Genomic DNA, 14,552 nt, shown 5'->3' with positions numbered 1-14,552 from the left:
AAGGTGTGAGTAACAATAGGGGAAAAAAATTAGCATGGAGAAATAGTTTTTATTTTGTGTAATGACCCATCCGCTCCCAGTCTTTATTCGAGCCTAATTTAATGGTGTCCGGTTTGCAAATTAATTCCAATTCTGCAGTTTCTCGTTGGAGTCTGTTTTTGAAGTTTTTTTGTTGGAGTATTGCGACTTTGAGGTACTGCATTTAATAGGTACTGCAGCTGGAAAAAATTTCTGATAGCTATGTTGAGCATGCGCACACCTGAAGTGCAATGGACATGTGCAACACGGCTTGAAGAACAGCAGTTACAGAATAGGTCATTGTCCATTTTTTCTTAGTTCCTAGATTGGCCTCTCATTATGTGACATATTTTATTCTCTCGTCCATGACTTCCAGCTCAAGGGTTCAGACCTTCCAAGTACTAAACATCCTTATTTCCAACTAAGGTCGATAGTTGTTGAGGGATTTGGAGGATTAGATTTGTTGCCCAATTTTCTCTGCCCTACTCTGATTGCACTTTAGAAGATTTGCATCTGTTTATTTGAGTGAATTTATTGTGAGAGTAGCCACCGCAAAGGCTCCCATGTGAAATTTAAAAAGGTCCTTCCCCAGAAGATAAATCTGAACTGTGTGTCAGTGATTACTTTAACGTAATAAATCACTGCATGTGAGCAGTACATGCTGGGAAAATGGTTCCATTCCTTGCTTACCCTTGCAGGAGTCTAGTATTCATGAATCAAGGCAAGTATGTAGCTGGCGCACAAAACTAGTACTCCACTCCCTCCATCCCTCCCTCTGTTTTGTGGTGGTTTAAGAGGGAATAGAACATCTTCAATTTAAATAAATACTGATTTATCCCAAGTGAATAACAAACAAGTAAGGTTAAAACTTCACAAAAAATAGAACCAAATATCTTGAAAATCATTTCCTCATTTATATACCTGCAGAGATCTGAGCGTATGGTGCTGCATTACCCATCGTGATTGCCTGAAGCAGTGCAGGGGAGCCCCAAGTCCTTTCTTTTGATTGAAGTCTAGGTTTTGTGGGTGCTCTGTCCACGTGTCTCAATTTCCATGGCTGCCTGCATGGCCCTCTCAATGGGAGTTGTGTGCATAGTGCCCTTTCCTGAACTCAGGACTTAGCAGGTAAAATTTTCCAGTTCACTTTTTTTATTTTTATGAGCTCCTGACTCTCCTGTGTAAAATTCTGAAAACCATTGCTTGGCATCTGGAAACAATTCTGCGTCTGTGTGTTCTTCCCCTGTGCTGGGTTCCTTTCCCATCTGATAACCTTATCCTCCCTTTGCGATGTCGCAATTGTCTGCTCTGGCAACTTGTTCGGACAGCACCAGCAACCTCAGGTGGGGGAATAAATAATCCACGCTAACAAGCAGATAGATCCTCAAAGAGCCTATTTCTGCACAAAAGTTCTTGATAGCAAAGCAAGGGAAGAGAAATAGAAGAAATACATGTGCACTTTTTTTTTTTTTTGATCAAAACCTAAACATTAATTGTTTGGAATGCTATGGAAAAATGACTGCATTGTAGAAATTAGAAATGGGAATGACTTCTTAGGTCACTTTTTCTACCCTGTGTGCACACTGCAGAATTGTTTTCTATAGTACATTCTCTAATGGGTTTATTATCCAGTCTACTTTTTAACTGTGCTTAACAATGGGGCACTTGCCACTTCCCCTAGGAGACTCTTCCATATCCTAATGGAGCTCGCTATAGGGAAGTCCAGCCTATGTTTCTCTCTCAAACTTTAATTCCATCGCTCCAAGCTGTGCTTCTGCGTACCACACTAAATAATTCCTCTCCCTTCAGATATTTGTAAGCTGTTGTCATATTGTTCCTCTTTTAGCTATTTGATAGCCAAGCTCTACATTTCTAGCTCTTTCTTCATCAGTTGGTCTTTCCAGCTCCTTGACCAGAACGGTGCAGCAAAGAAGAACTCCTTTCAGTTTGTCCTGGTCTCTTTTTGTAACGGATCTTGACACTGAACATGTTTTCCCACCTCAGTCCCATCTGCTGTCTTGCTGTGGGCCTTTCCCTTTGGGATGGCTCCATTTGGCTGCCTTTTTCTCTTTTCAGCTGCTGTCCAAGCATTCCCCCTTACCCCACCTTTGCCTAGCTGATCAGAAATCAACTTGTACATCATTCACCTGTAGCCCATGTGGGCACCATTCATAAAGAGGAGAGCTGTGCATACTCTCGAGCAGCCTGTCTTGGACGTTCAAATAGTCATTCTTTGCAGCAGTTGTTGATTTTTGTCTGGTGACGTCTCCTCAATTGTATTCTACAAACACTGAGCTGCTCTGCTATCCTAAAGGCCTCTCCCTATTTGAAGTCCCCTTTTGATTAGACTTTTTGAATGCTATATACTTATTTACTCCTGCCTTTGCTGATCTCAGTCACACCTAACTCCAATTTCTATTTGGCCTCTCTCACTGGCCAGCTTTCCCCGCAGCAGACCTTTTACTACTTGACACTTTTTTTTTTTTTTTTTAAATAACCTGGACACATCATTTCTTCTCTTCACTGCTGTGTCCAGTTCTCTCCGATCCAGTACGATTTATTCAGTTCACACGCTTTAAGTGGTCTCTGCAGCTTAACAGAATTGATGCACCACAGCAAACTTGGAAAGAGAAAAGTTATTCCTTAATGTTCTCTCAGTTTCTTTTCCCAAGTTTCCTTAGTTTCAAATGTTTTTAAATGGGGGGGAAAAAAAACCATTGAGCTCCAACTCTTTGTAACTGGACTTCCTTTTCTAGCTGGCTGGCTTCTGAGTTCAGGCACTTAACATGCAAGTGGAATTAACTCATGCTGCTTCATAAAATGCTTTTTATTCCAAAGGATCCCTGAATCCTTTACAACTATACATATGTAATCTTTGGGTGGGCTAGATTTTACTTCACTGCCCTTTTCCAGTGCCTAAAAACCCCAACTCCCACAGAAAAGCACCTGGAAACCCTGAATTCAGTCACTAAGGATTTTCAGCAATGGTTGTGCAGAATCAATCTCCCAACAATCAAGTCCAAAAAAGAGCAAAAGAAATTAACTTAAGTACCAACTTGATAAAATCTTATGATAAAGCAATATAATAACTTCATTTCTACAACATAACATGGCTACTTTATAATCCAGACACATTATCTTCATCGTTATACATAAACATAAATAAAGAAAACAGATTAAATCTAAACAGGTCAGTTCTCACAGAAATACAGTCAGAAGAAACTCAGTTCCCAAAAGCTTAGGTTGAGTTTATCTAAGTCTCAGTTACAGTATTTGATTTCCAAAATCTCTACAGTCTGCGGAGTCGAAAGGACTGGAACAACATCTTCCCTCCACTTGCTTGTAGTACTCTTCAGTTGGAATCCATGCGGATTCTTCCGCCTCCTCTGCTGACATCACTCAGTTAGCTAGTCAGCTAACCAATTAACCAACCACTTGATTTAAGTATATAGATTTAAAAAAATACCTGTTACAAGAAAAATACAAACTGAGAATAGCAAAATATAAGTCATTCTTTCCCCATTATCGCCTTTAAATAAGAGAAAAGTTGGTGAATCGTACTAGTTGAGACAATATAATTAAAACGGTTGGGCTAAAATCAAACAACATTCCAAGTATACAATTAAATAAAAAATTAGTTTTTGCTTTCTGTAATTAACTGTTGGAGGGTTAACAATGCAAAATGCTTCAGAGGGTAGGGGAAAACAGCCCACTTTCTACACCCGTGGCTCAGCTTCTCCCAACTCACACAGGGCACATGGCCTTTTCTAAAGCAGTTGCCCTGACTGCTTGCCCTCATGGAGTCTGAGTTTAGCTAAAGGGAATCTATTGCCCATACTCAAAACTACCACACCCAACATCCAGAAATTTGTGGATGTAGAGTGCTAATTGTGCATCTGCCAGGCAACAATGACTCAGACACAACTCATTCTTACGCTCTCCCCTCCCCCCCAGATCTCTTAGAGATATTTCCCTAATAGGCACATGGGTTGCATCTGCACAGGGCCATGGAAATACGGTCGGTCGCCTGTCTGGTGGCAGGATGGTTGTCAACTGAAATGGTAGCCATGCTCCACAGTGAGGAGAGGGGAAATATTGGACATTCTTATATTCTTATGCCCTGTTTGCTTTGCGTGGATAATAAAATATCATCACCTGAAATCCCACCTGCCTTCCCTCCCTGCATGCAGAGGAAACTGCATGGTTTTCGGCAGACTTGGGTTTTTTTAAAGGGGGGAGCGGGGATTCACAAAACATTATTCATTCTTGCCTTTTATGAAACTTTATGATAAATGTTAAAAGTGTTCATTTATCAAAAACCCAAATGAAAAATGTCAATAACTGTTTCTGAGAAATTTAAAAAACAAAACACTATTGTGCAAAATTTAAAAAAAAGAGAGAGAGAGAGAGAGAAAAATGATTGAGAACTTAGAAATAAGAACATCAACGTTTTTTGTGACACTGTTTTCTCTCATGAATTTCTCTCTCGTGGAGGCATGAAGAGCTGCATCTACTCTGCTAGGGTGCGGTTCTGTGCAAATCCAGCTCTGAAACAATTGAAGCTTAGACATCTAAACCATCCTTTCTGGAAGTATTTCTGTTTGAGTCTCCCTGTGAAACAGAAAATGGGCGTAGGGAGGGGGGAAAACAATTCAGATCTCTCTTTGTGGTGGAGAGCGTGTTGCTTTTGCTCTTGTTTCTTCCGGGAGGCTGTAAGTGATTTTCCTTTTCTTAAGCCATCCTTGTGTTTTTTTCTGATTTGCAGTGTGGGTGGTGATCTGGTGGGGATAGTGTCAGAGGAGTATGTGGTGAAGTAGTGAGAGGCTCAGATATAAAAATTGGCCCCCAAAATTGTGATTCTAGGAGGACAAGAACTTTTGCTCTGACAGAGTTAGTCTAAGCTTGCACCCACATTTTGTGTGTCAATGCTATTCAAAGTTGAGCTGCTGGGTACCAGATGCAAAGGGGAAGGTTCTAAGCATCTGTCTGTAGGATAAGGAACTGCTCCTCTGTTCGTGGCTGCATGTGTGATCGGTGGTGATGAATGTTGCAACCTTTTGCTAGTTTTATAGGATTTTTTAAATGATTTTTTAGGACTTTTGGATAAGGGTCAGTCTGTCGACATTCTCACAGCCACGACCACAGAGTTCTCAAAATAACTATGGATTTGCTGACTGACTGTTCAGCTGCATATTTACTTTTGAACTGTGGACTTTCTGAGCAAGACCTTTTTGGAAGGGGGACGTTCTTCATTTGCATAAAGTTGGAGTAATCAGACTCCATCCAGTGACTGCAGAAGGGGAATATCTCATTCTGATTTGCCAAGGGACTCCTGAGGAAAGAAGAAACAGCAAGGTTGCCATCTTCAAAAATTTGAAGGAAAAAAAGAAGCCATGGCTTGCTTCTGGTTGCTGGCCTCTGGCTGTGCAATGCCACCATGTCTGACAGAGAGGCCTGTGCTGCCTCTGCCTTCCTGACTGGCCACTGACAAGTAGGAGTCCAGCAACACACATCTAAGATTCTATATCCACAAGCAAGTTGACCTATAGCCGGCCAGGATGTCTGTCAGCACTAAAATGATTGAGCTGCGAAAACTGACCAATCATTTTAATCACATACCAGCATGTGACAGTGTGTACCAAGTGCAGAGGCTCCCGGCTGGAGGCATCAGGGTCCTACCACACCCTGTCCCAGAAAGGAGCAGTAGCGCAGTCCTCCAGGCTGCCTAGAGTGGCAGCAGGGGAAGCAGCCAATAAAGGCCCAGGAGGGCCATATAAAAGGAACTGCAGAGCCAGAGTCAGGCAATTGCTGCCTGGAGCTGTTGGAGTGAGGGTGGTGTTCCTGGCTGGCTGAGGGAGCTACAGGAGTGTGGACAGAGCAGTTGCTGGCAGGGACTAGGGGAGCAAGAGGGAGCTCCTGGCTGTCTGCTGGGACTTGCTGTATGCTCTGAGGTAAGGTGATACGTTGGTGAAGGTGCTGGGGCTGCAGGGAAGTGGCCCAGGGAACTGTAGCAGCATAGTAAAGAGTTAAAGGGGACACAGCAGCAGGTGGCTGCTATTTATAGGGTTCCTGGGTGTAGTGGGTGGGCCTGGCTCCCCCTCCCTCCCCACTGCCACAGGGGAGTGGCCTTACACTCAGAGAGGGGCTTGAAGACCCCCGAAAAAGGTCAGCGATACTGGACTTTATTAGATCTTGATACACCCTCAGAAGGGGACTTGAACAGTTAGTGACTCAGCTGGAGGGCTTGGGTCAGTAAAAGGTCCAGAGAGGGCAAAGACGTTGTCTCCAAGGAGGGAGCCCTGGGGGCACAAACCCTATCAGGACTGTTGAGGGCATTAGAAAATAAACGATTCAGAAAATTTGAGGCGACAGTTATTGGTCATTGGGGGTAACATACAGAGTATAGGGGGGATGTTAGTGTTCTGGGGTTGGGCAGCACACATAGTATATACAGACTGCAATGTCCCCAATGAGGAGTGGGTAACCGGTGGGCGGGATCAGGAAACAGTGGATAAGCGGTGAGGGTCTATCACCCATACAGGAAGTAGAGACAGTCATGGGTATAAGTAAGTGGGCTGGGTAATGGGGATGGGGTGACCCTCACGTGGTGGGATTCAGTTAGGTTTGGTGGGTTCAGGGCTCAGGGGATAGAGTCCAGCAGGGGGGGTTTGTGGGCGCACGAGGTCTCCCCGGCTCACTCTCGGTATTGGCGGTGGCCGGTGATGTGCTCCGTGTAGATGTCCCAGGACCAATGAATAGTGTTCGAGACCATTAGGCGTCTCATGAGCCGTGCGTAATGACGGCCCACCCCACAGGTCCTCAGCACGCGTTCGTTACACAGGTCCCAGGCACCCAGGGCCCCAACGAGCAGAGCGTCGACGTGCAACTCGTAGCATTTAGGGCCTTGTTGGACTGATACCCCGGAAGGGGTCTGCTTTGTTGGTGATTCACATGAACTGTGTGTGACTCAGTCTGAGGGCTGAGACACTGAAATCTGCCTGAGAAACTGCTCACAGCGGTCACTGCAAGCTGAGAGAGTTGCAGAGACACACCCAGCCAGGCGGTGCTTGTGAGAGGTGCATGCCACACCCTTACACAGTTTCATGAAGTTGAATGAAACTGCAAGAGTCGTGACAATCATCCTATATAAGCATTGATCTTTTGGGTTTGTTTTTCCAGTTTCTACTACCAGAAGGACATATTTTTACCTTACCATTCTAGCATGTTTATTTTAACTCCAGTAGATTCCTGGTAGTGAGCACATGTTTGTGTATAGAACTCGGAGTTTATCTGAGAATGACACCTGTCAAATAATCTCTCAAACACTTGAAACAGCCATAGGTTAAATAGTCACACTGTCTAAAAATATCACACAAGCGTATATTTTATGGTTAGGAGTTGTATGTTTTCCCTGAGAAATCGTTATTTTCGCCTAAAATTTGTATTTGAGCTTTGAATGTAACAAGCTGTATCATTTTGAATTGAATTGGAATATTTTATGTAGCCTTATGGTGGGGTGGGGGGAAGGGATTGTTGCCTATATGTTATAAAGTTGTAATTTGGACAGGCCACTTTGTTTGGCCTCAGAGTTGGCCCAACATCAGCTTCAACTAGGGAGTGATTTGATGCTCCTTGTATCAGGCATTAAGCTGGAATGTAAATATATCAGCTAGCATTGTGATTGATAGTGCCCTGTTATTTTGGGGCTGATGGATAAACCAAGACTGCACCTATCTCAAATTATTAGAAAAATCTTACAAAGAATTTTTGGTTTATTTTATGTGGTTCAGTCGACCTGATGATTAGATTAATTTGATTTTGATTGATTTTGATTTTATATATGAATTGTATTTTATACTTTTGATTAGTTATTTAGTTAATACAGTTGGAATCTTGTGTTGACTTCCCCCTCCTGTTCCCATCAGTTCAGGATGTGAGGAAGTCCCTGGGTACATAAAAGACAACTCTGTGCCCCACCTAGTGGTGGTCCATAAAAGTGAACCATAATCTTCAGTGTTTTTTGTAGGTGCTGATGTTAAACGATTTGTGGACCAGGGCAATGACAGTCACAGCTCACAGGCATTGTTAACACATGGAGTTTTGTGTCTTTTCTTTTTCTCGGTGCATTGCAGGTGTTTTTCAATGCTTATTAAATGTCCTGGAAGGGACATTTCCAGAGCTTCTTGAAAGGCAGTCTATGCTGAATGACTGCTGGCCTGCTGCACGGTAGAAAGAGATGATGGGAACAGAAAAGTAGTTACGGAGGGGAAAGGGGATGGGAAAGGTTGGATCCAAGGCAAAAGAGGGCATCTGTTATGATGTGCACAAGGCCATTTGTCTTCAGTTTAACTACTTTTTTTCCCCTGTAAAATTCCCAAGTTTTACAAAAGCTGCTGTTTGAGGTTTTTTTTAGAGGTGATTATTTTGGACCACTCAAAGAGCTTGGCTTGTTTAGCCAACCAAAGGAAGGCTGAGGGGAGATATGATTGCTCTCTATAAATACATCAAAAGGATAAATACCAGGGAGGGAGAGGAGTTATTTAAGTTAAGTGCCAATGTGGACACAAGAACAAATGGATATAAACTGGCCATCAACAAGTTTAGGCTTGAAACTAGATGAAGGTTTCTAACCATCAGAGGAGTGAAACTCTGGAAGAGCCTTCCAAGGGGAGCAGTGGGGGGGGGGGGCAAAAAAACCTAACTGGCATCAAGACTGAGCTTGATAAGTTCATGGAGGGGATGGTATGATGAGGCTGCCTACAATGGCATGGAGCCGATCTGTGACTGCTAGTAGCAAATATCCTCAACGGCCGGTGATGGGACCCTAGATGGGGAGGGCTCTGAGTTACTACAGAGAATTCTGTCCAGGCCAAAATGCTCGGGGTCCAACTGACCGCCGTATTTGGGGTCAGGAAGGAATTTTCCCAGGGTCAGATTGGCAGAGACCCAGGGTGTTTTTTGCCTTAGTCTGCAGCATGGGGCAGGGGTCACTTGCACGTGCAAACTAGTGTAAGTGGTGAATTCTCATGATTTAAGGACTTCAGTGACTCAGCCGGAGGTTAGGGGTCTATTACAGGAGTGGGTGGGTGAGGTTCTGTGGCCTACAATGTGCAGGAGGTCAGATTAGATGATCATGATGGTCCCTTCTCGCCTTAGTCCATGTTAATCTGACTGTGTTAATCCAGTACAGTCCATCGGGTAGCTATGTTTATGTGAATAATAAATTAGTTGACGTGTAAATGTGAGGCCATCTGTTAGGATAAGGCAATGTCGTGGAAGATGCATACAGAGGCAGGCATGTGCATACTGTTAATGTACAGTTCATAAAATAAGCCACAGCATTAAACTGCTTTTCCATTTGATATTTGTTACTTTTCTCTTTTTTGTTGCCTTTTTCCCCCTGTCTTCCTGCTCTCCAAATTTAATGTTGCTATTTACCTAGAAGACTATTCAATTTTGCACTGATTTTCACCTATTACTGAATTTTTGGAATAAACACCAGGAAATTCCCAGGGAATTTTAAACAAAATAAACACTAAAAATGAAGGGCTTTGGCTACGTAGCACCTGTATAATGCTCAGCCTCTTCAGACTGCTTTGCATGCTATTCCTTGCAGCAGTCCTGCGGAATAGGGAAGAATGAGCTGTATGGAAACTAAGTCATGCACGTTGTGACTTTCCAAAGTGACAGAAGTGGGATTAGAATTCAGTACCTCAAGGCTCACAGCACCATTCTTGGTCCACTGGACCATGCTGCTACTCAAGACTGTGTCCCACAATACACTGCATTGTAGACTCTTGAACTGCTGCAACATTAAGAGGCAGTTGAGATTTGCTTTGAGATTTCCTTCAAAACATGAGAGAGATTTTCTAGTGAGTACTGATGGTGGCCTCTTTGCAGGGACCTTCACGGAGAGGTGCAGGGGTCACTAGATTTCTGCCCCTTCTCCAACAAGCAAATGATGTGCTCTCACAGAAGGTGCAAGTTAGGCTCTAAAAGCTGAGCGGTATTGCGCCTGTCTGATCCCTCAGAAATAAGCTGCTGCATGTAATGGAGAATTCAGTTCTAGGCAGCAGTCCAGGGAGTTCAAGGGTTCTGTTTAAGATCCAGTGTGCAAAGGTTTTGTTTAATATTTGGTATGCAAATTCCTAAAAGGCTTATGCCCGTTTTTAAAGATTTATTTGTTACCAGATGTGCCCATTACTTTGGGGTATGCTCATTTATTCGGGTTACTCCTCTGGGGAAGGGGGTTCTGTAATCCTGTCAATGTGCTGCTTGTGTCACTTGTGTTTACATATGGAGCTCTACTTCTCCCTGCTGCAAGTCCCTTCCCAATGGAGCTATTCTGCAGGACCTAAGGTCTCTAGGGCTGGATTACTCCAGCCCCAGAACCAGATAATGTACGTGTGGGAGTGTGGGTGTTTAACAGAGCAAGTCTGAGCAGACCGGGTCTATCAGCACTGTCAAGCTGACCCCTTATATGTCTCTGGACTCACTGGGCTGGAGGAAGCAGCACTTTCAAGCTGTCTCTCTTTATATGCCCCTGGGCTCCATGGACTGGGTCAAGCAGCACTTTCAAGCTATTACCCTTATGTGTCCCAAATTCAGCACATCCCTATCCCCACTCCCCCAACACAATTGTACTGGCAGTAACCTACTCGATGAGCAAACCCCACAGTATTTTGGGTGTTGCAGGGATCTTTAGCTTAGGTAAAAGAAGCGTTGCTGTAGAGTGAATGGGGGAGCTAAAAACACAAACGAGTAAAGTTCAGCAAGAGAGAGAGTATCTCTCTCTCTTCTCTCTCCCCATTGATTGCTCTAAGCTGTCTGTCTCGTTTCATGTTGTATCTAACCTAGATTGTAGATTCTTCCAAACAGAGAGCATCTTGTACATCTAGGGCCCATTGAGGTATTGTGTTTCTGTGAGTAGTCTACTGGACTGGGACCCAGGAGATCTAGGTTCTAGTCCGTGGGCATGCACCTCTCTGTGCCTCTATTCACTTTCTTACCTTTTTACTTGTCTGTTTAGGTTCTAAGCTATTCTGGGCCAGGACTAACCCTTGCTATGTATTTGTACAGCTCCTAGCATGATGGAACCCCAGTCTCCATTGGATTGTTCTTACATTTGCTATTGTTTTGGCCACCACTAAAAATATATGGCTTCATCTTCTTCCTTTGGAAGACTCTACTACAGTCTATGGCTCTAACTTTTTGGACACACTTCCTGATAAATCAGACTTGTGCTCCCTTTCCAAATTTCATGTAAATTTCTGTCATTCCCCACATTCCTGTCTCTGCTCACTGTTTACCCTTCCAATATTTATATCCTCGTATTACATCTCCTCCCCTTTGGCCTTAGTTATTGCTTAATGTGCTTAAAAAAAAAGTGTTTTTGATCAAAAGGGTTTAAAGAGTTTAGGTTTCACTGCAGCAAGCTGAGACCAGTGACTAGAAAATGGTCTGCCATGCAGAAGGTCTGGAGGACCGGTCCAGACATAAATTAATAGTCCTCAGCATCAAAGTTTGTAGCATCAAAGGAAGTGGGCTACTTTGGTGCAATTATCAGAATAATGTTGAAATCAGATCAAAAAGTATCTTCTGTCTCCATTTCTAGACTGCATTTCTGAAATCAAAGGACTGTTTTATTTTTAAAAATAAATGTTAAGACCACAAGAGGATTTCAGAGAGGAGAAAATTGCGCTGCTTTGTTTCTGTGAACAAATGAGGATTTTTTTTTTAAGTACTTTGTCCATTTTAACTTGTTTGTAATGGGCTTTTAACCTCCGATGTCTCGAACCTGCAACCTCTTAAAAAAGGGATCGCTCTTAAGAGAGATCCAAAACTGGCATTGGAATTTGTTTTGAGGTCTTCGTTAAGGGCTATACTATGGTTGATTAAGGTACAGTGTTTTTACGGAGCTGGATGCACCTAGCATGGAGCTCAGATACAAATGTATTCTCTAGTGGTTGGAGGGAACAATAGTTTCTCCCTGGCACACACCAATTACATTTAATCATCGCTTAAGCAGCTGTATAAATGATCGCAGTCTTTAAGTAAAATTCAATCCCGTGGCTAAGCCAAATCCACGTGGAATGCAGAATATAGCAACAAAGGCTTTTTAACGCAAGTTACTTTTTTAATTTTAAAGACCACTGTCCAAGATAATTTCCTCTTTACTTTGATTATAATTCCATTGAAAGTTTGAAATTATCACTTTCTTAACTCAGAGAATTTCCTTGCTTGCTTAAGAGCTTGGAATTGCTCACAGGATCTGGGACTCTTGATGTCAGCTGGGAGGTCCTCTTGGTGGTGGGATGTTTGCTCATGGAGGGCAGATGGTCAAGGGAGAAGTGGGAGAGGGTTCACAGAACCCTCCTTTTAAAGAATCATGGGATTTTTGCAAACTGATACATCACAAAGACAAGTCAATGTTTTTGGCTTCCTCCTCTTGATTAGTGCCACATCCGTTTTTGTCTTTTCAAGAGCTCATTCTTGGACCACTCTGAGTTTGAGCTGAATAAAATCAGAAAGTAGATTTGAAATCTTACAAGCTTGGTGTGGTTCCTGTGTGCAGTGGGTGGTTATGTATCACAATCGAGCATAGTGGAGGAGATCATTCAAGTAGTAGCAGTTAAAGTAAATGACTTTCATCTGTGTGGTTGATATGTTGGTTGATTGGAGAGTGCAGGCATTGCCAAACTTTATTTGAAACATAGAAGAAGCAGAAGTGCTTGTGAGCTTGAATGTCTTTGTGTTGAGTGCATTTGTTGCACACTGTTACTTGTTGCATTTATGCTCCACAAAATAAAGGAAAGGGAGTAAGCTGTCATACAGTAATTGAGTACACAGACAGTGGCTTTTGTGCACCAGTAGATTTTGGAGCGCATAGATATATTGCATGGGCCTGGAGTTGCTTGATTTGAAATGCTTTGGTTCCAAGTTCATCAACTACAAATAATACACCACAATTAAAGAAGTCTTTGTTTGTTTTTGTGTTTTAGTTGACCCTGTTGGTCGTCCATGGGAGCACTGTGAGACCTGAGCAAGAAGGTGGTTGCGAAGGAGTCTGAAAGCGCCCAGATTAAATTTTCTCATTGGTGATCACAGCTATCTGACTGGTTGGAAGCTGGACTCTGGTTGCAGAAACCTGATTTTCAGGTAAGGTGTTTACTGTGAGTTCAAGCATGCCTTGCTCCTTGGATGTGACTGCCGTATGTCTTCATGCTGAAATGTGGTCCAGGAGAAACTACACCAAGTCTTCTTAAATTACAGTAAAAACAACGAGGAGTCCTTGTGGCACCTTAGAGACTAACACATTTATTTGGGCATAAGCTTTCGTGGGCTACAGCCCACTTCATCAGATGTATGGAGTGAAAAATACAGTAAGCAGTATACATATTACAGCACATGAAAAGATGGGAGTTGCCTTACCAACTGGGGGGTCAGTGCTAATGCAGCCAATTCAATTAAGGTGGAAGTGGCCTATTCTGAACAGTTGACAAGAAGGGATGAATATCAACACAGGAAAAATTACCTTTGTAGTGCTAATGAGGTCAATGCAATCAAGTTGGACGTTGTCTGTTCCCAACAGTAGACAAGAAGGTGGGAGTATCAGCAGAGGGAAAACTACATTTTGTAGTGACCCATCCACTCCCAGTCTTTATTCAGGCCTAATTTGATGGTGTCCAGTTTGCAAATTAATTCCAATTCTGCAGTTTCTCGTTGAAGTCTGTTTTTGAAGTTTTTTTGTTGAAGAATTGCCACTTTTAAGTCTGTTATTGAGTGTCCAGGGAGATTAAAGTGTTCTCCTACTGGTTTTCGAATGTTATAATTCTTGATGGCAACGTCAGTTCATTCTTTTGCGTCGAGACCGTCCGATTTGGCAAATGTACACGGCAGAGGGGCATTGCTGGCACATGGACTATATCACATTGGTAGATGTGCAGGTGAACGAGCCTCTGATGGTGTGGCTGATGTGGTTTGGTCCTATCATGCTGTCCCTTGAATAGATATGTGGACAGAGCTGGCAATGCGGTTTATTGCAGAGATTGGTTGTGTGGTGTGTAGTTGCTGGTTGGGGGCTGTCTGTAAGCAAGGATTGGCCTGTCTCCCAAGGTCTGTGAGAGTGAAGGATCGTTCTTCAGGATAGATTGTAGATCCTGGATGATGTGCTGGAGAGGTTTTAGTTGGGGGCTGTAGGTGACGGCTAGTGGCGTTCTGTTATTTTCTTTGTTGGTCCTGTCCTGTAGTAGGTGACTTCTGGGTACCCTTCTGGCTCTGTTGGTCTGTTTCTTCACTTAACCAGGTGGATACTGTAGTTTTAAGAACGCTTTATAGAGATCCTGTAGGTTTTTGTCTCTGTCTGAGGGATTGGAACAAATGCGGTTGTATCTTAGAGCTTGGCTGTAGACAATGGATCGTGTGATGTGGTCTGTATGAAAGCTGGAGGCATGTAGGTAAGTAATAGCAGTCAGTAGGTTTCCATATAGGGTGGTGGTTATGTGACCATCACTTATTTGCACTGTAGTGTCCAGGAA

At 43.1% G+C, this 14,552-nt stretch overlaps 1 protein-coding gene across 5 annotated transcripts in view; it reads left to right on the top strand.

Moving 5' to 3' along the window:
* Positions 1–14,552, top strand: part of EXTL3 (exostosin like glycosyltransferase 3) — a 230,400-nt gene that overhangs the window by 87,397 nt on the left and 128,451 nt on the right. For all 5 annotated transcript variants that reach the window (XM_054022198.1, XM_054022194.1, XM_054022195.1 and 2 more), the window contains one exon: positions 13,017–13,173. The gene's annotated coding sequence lies outside the window, so the exon portion shown is untranslated. The remainder of the gene's footprint in view (positions 1–13,016; positions 13,174–14,552) is intronic.

The sequence above is a fragment of the Malaclemys terrapin genome, chromosome 3 (genome assembly GCF_027887155.1).
Source record: "Malaclemys terrapin pileata isolate rMalTer1 chromosome 3, rMalTer1.hap1, whole genome shotgun sequence".
Taxonomy (NCBI): domain Eukaryota; kingdom Metazoa; phylum Chordata; order Testudines; family Emydidae; genus Malaclemys; species Malaclemys terrapin.
The sequence above is the reverse complement of the archived record's forward strand: the minus strand, read 5'-3'. Positions and strand labels throughout refer to the sequence as shown.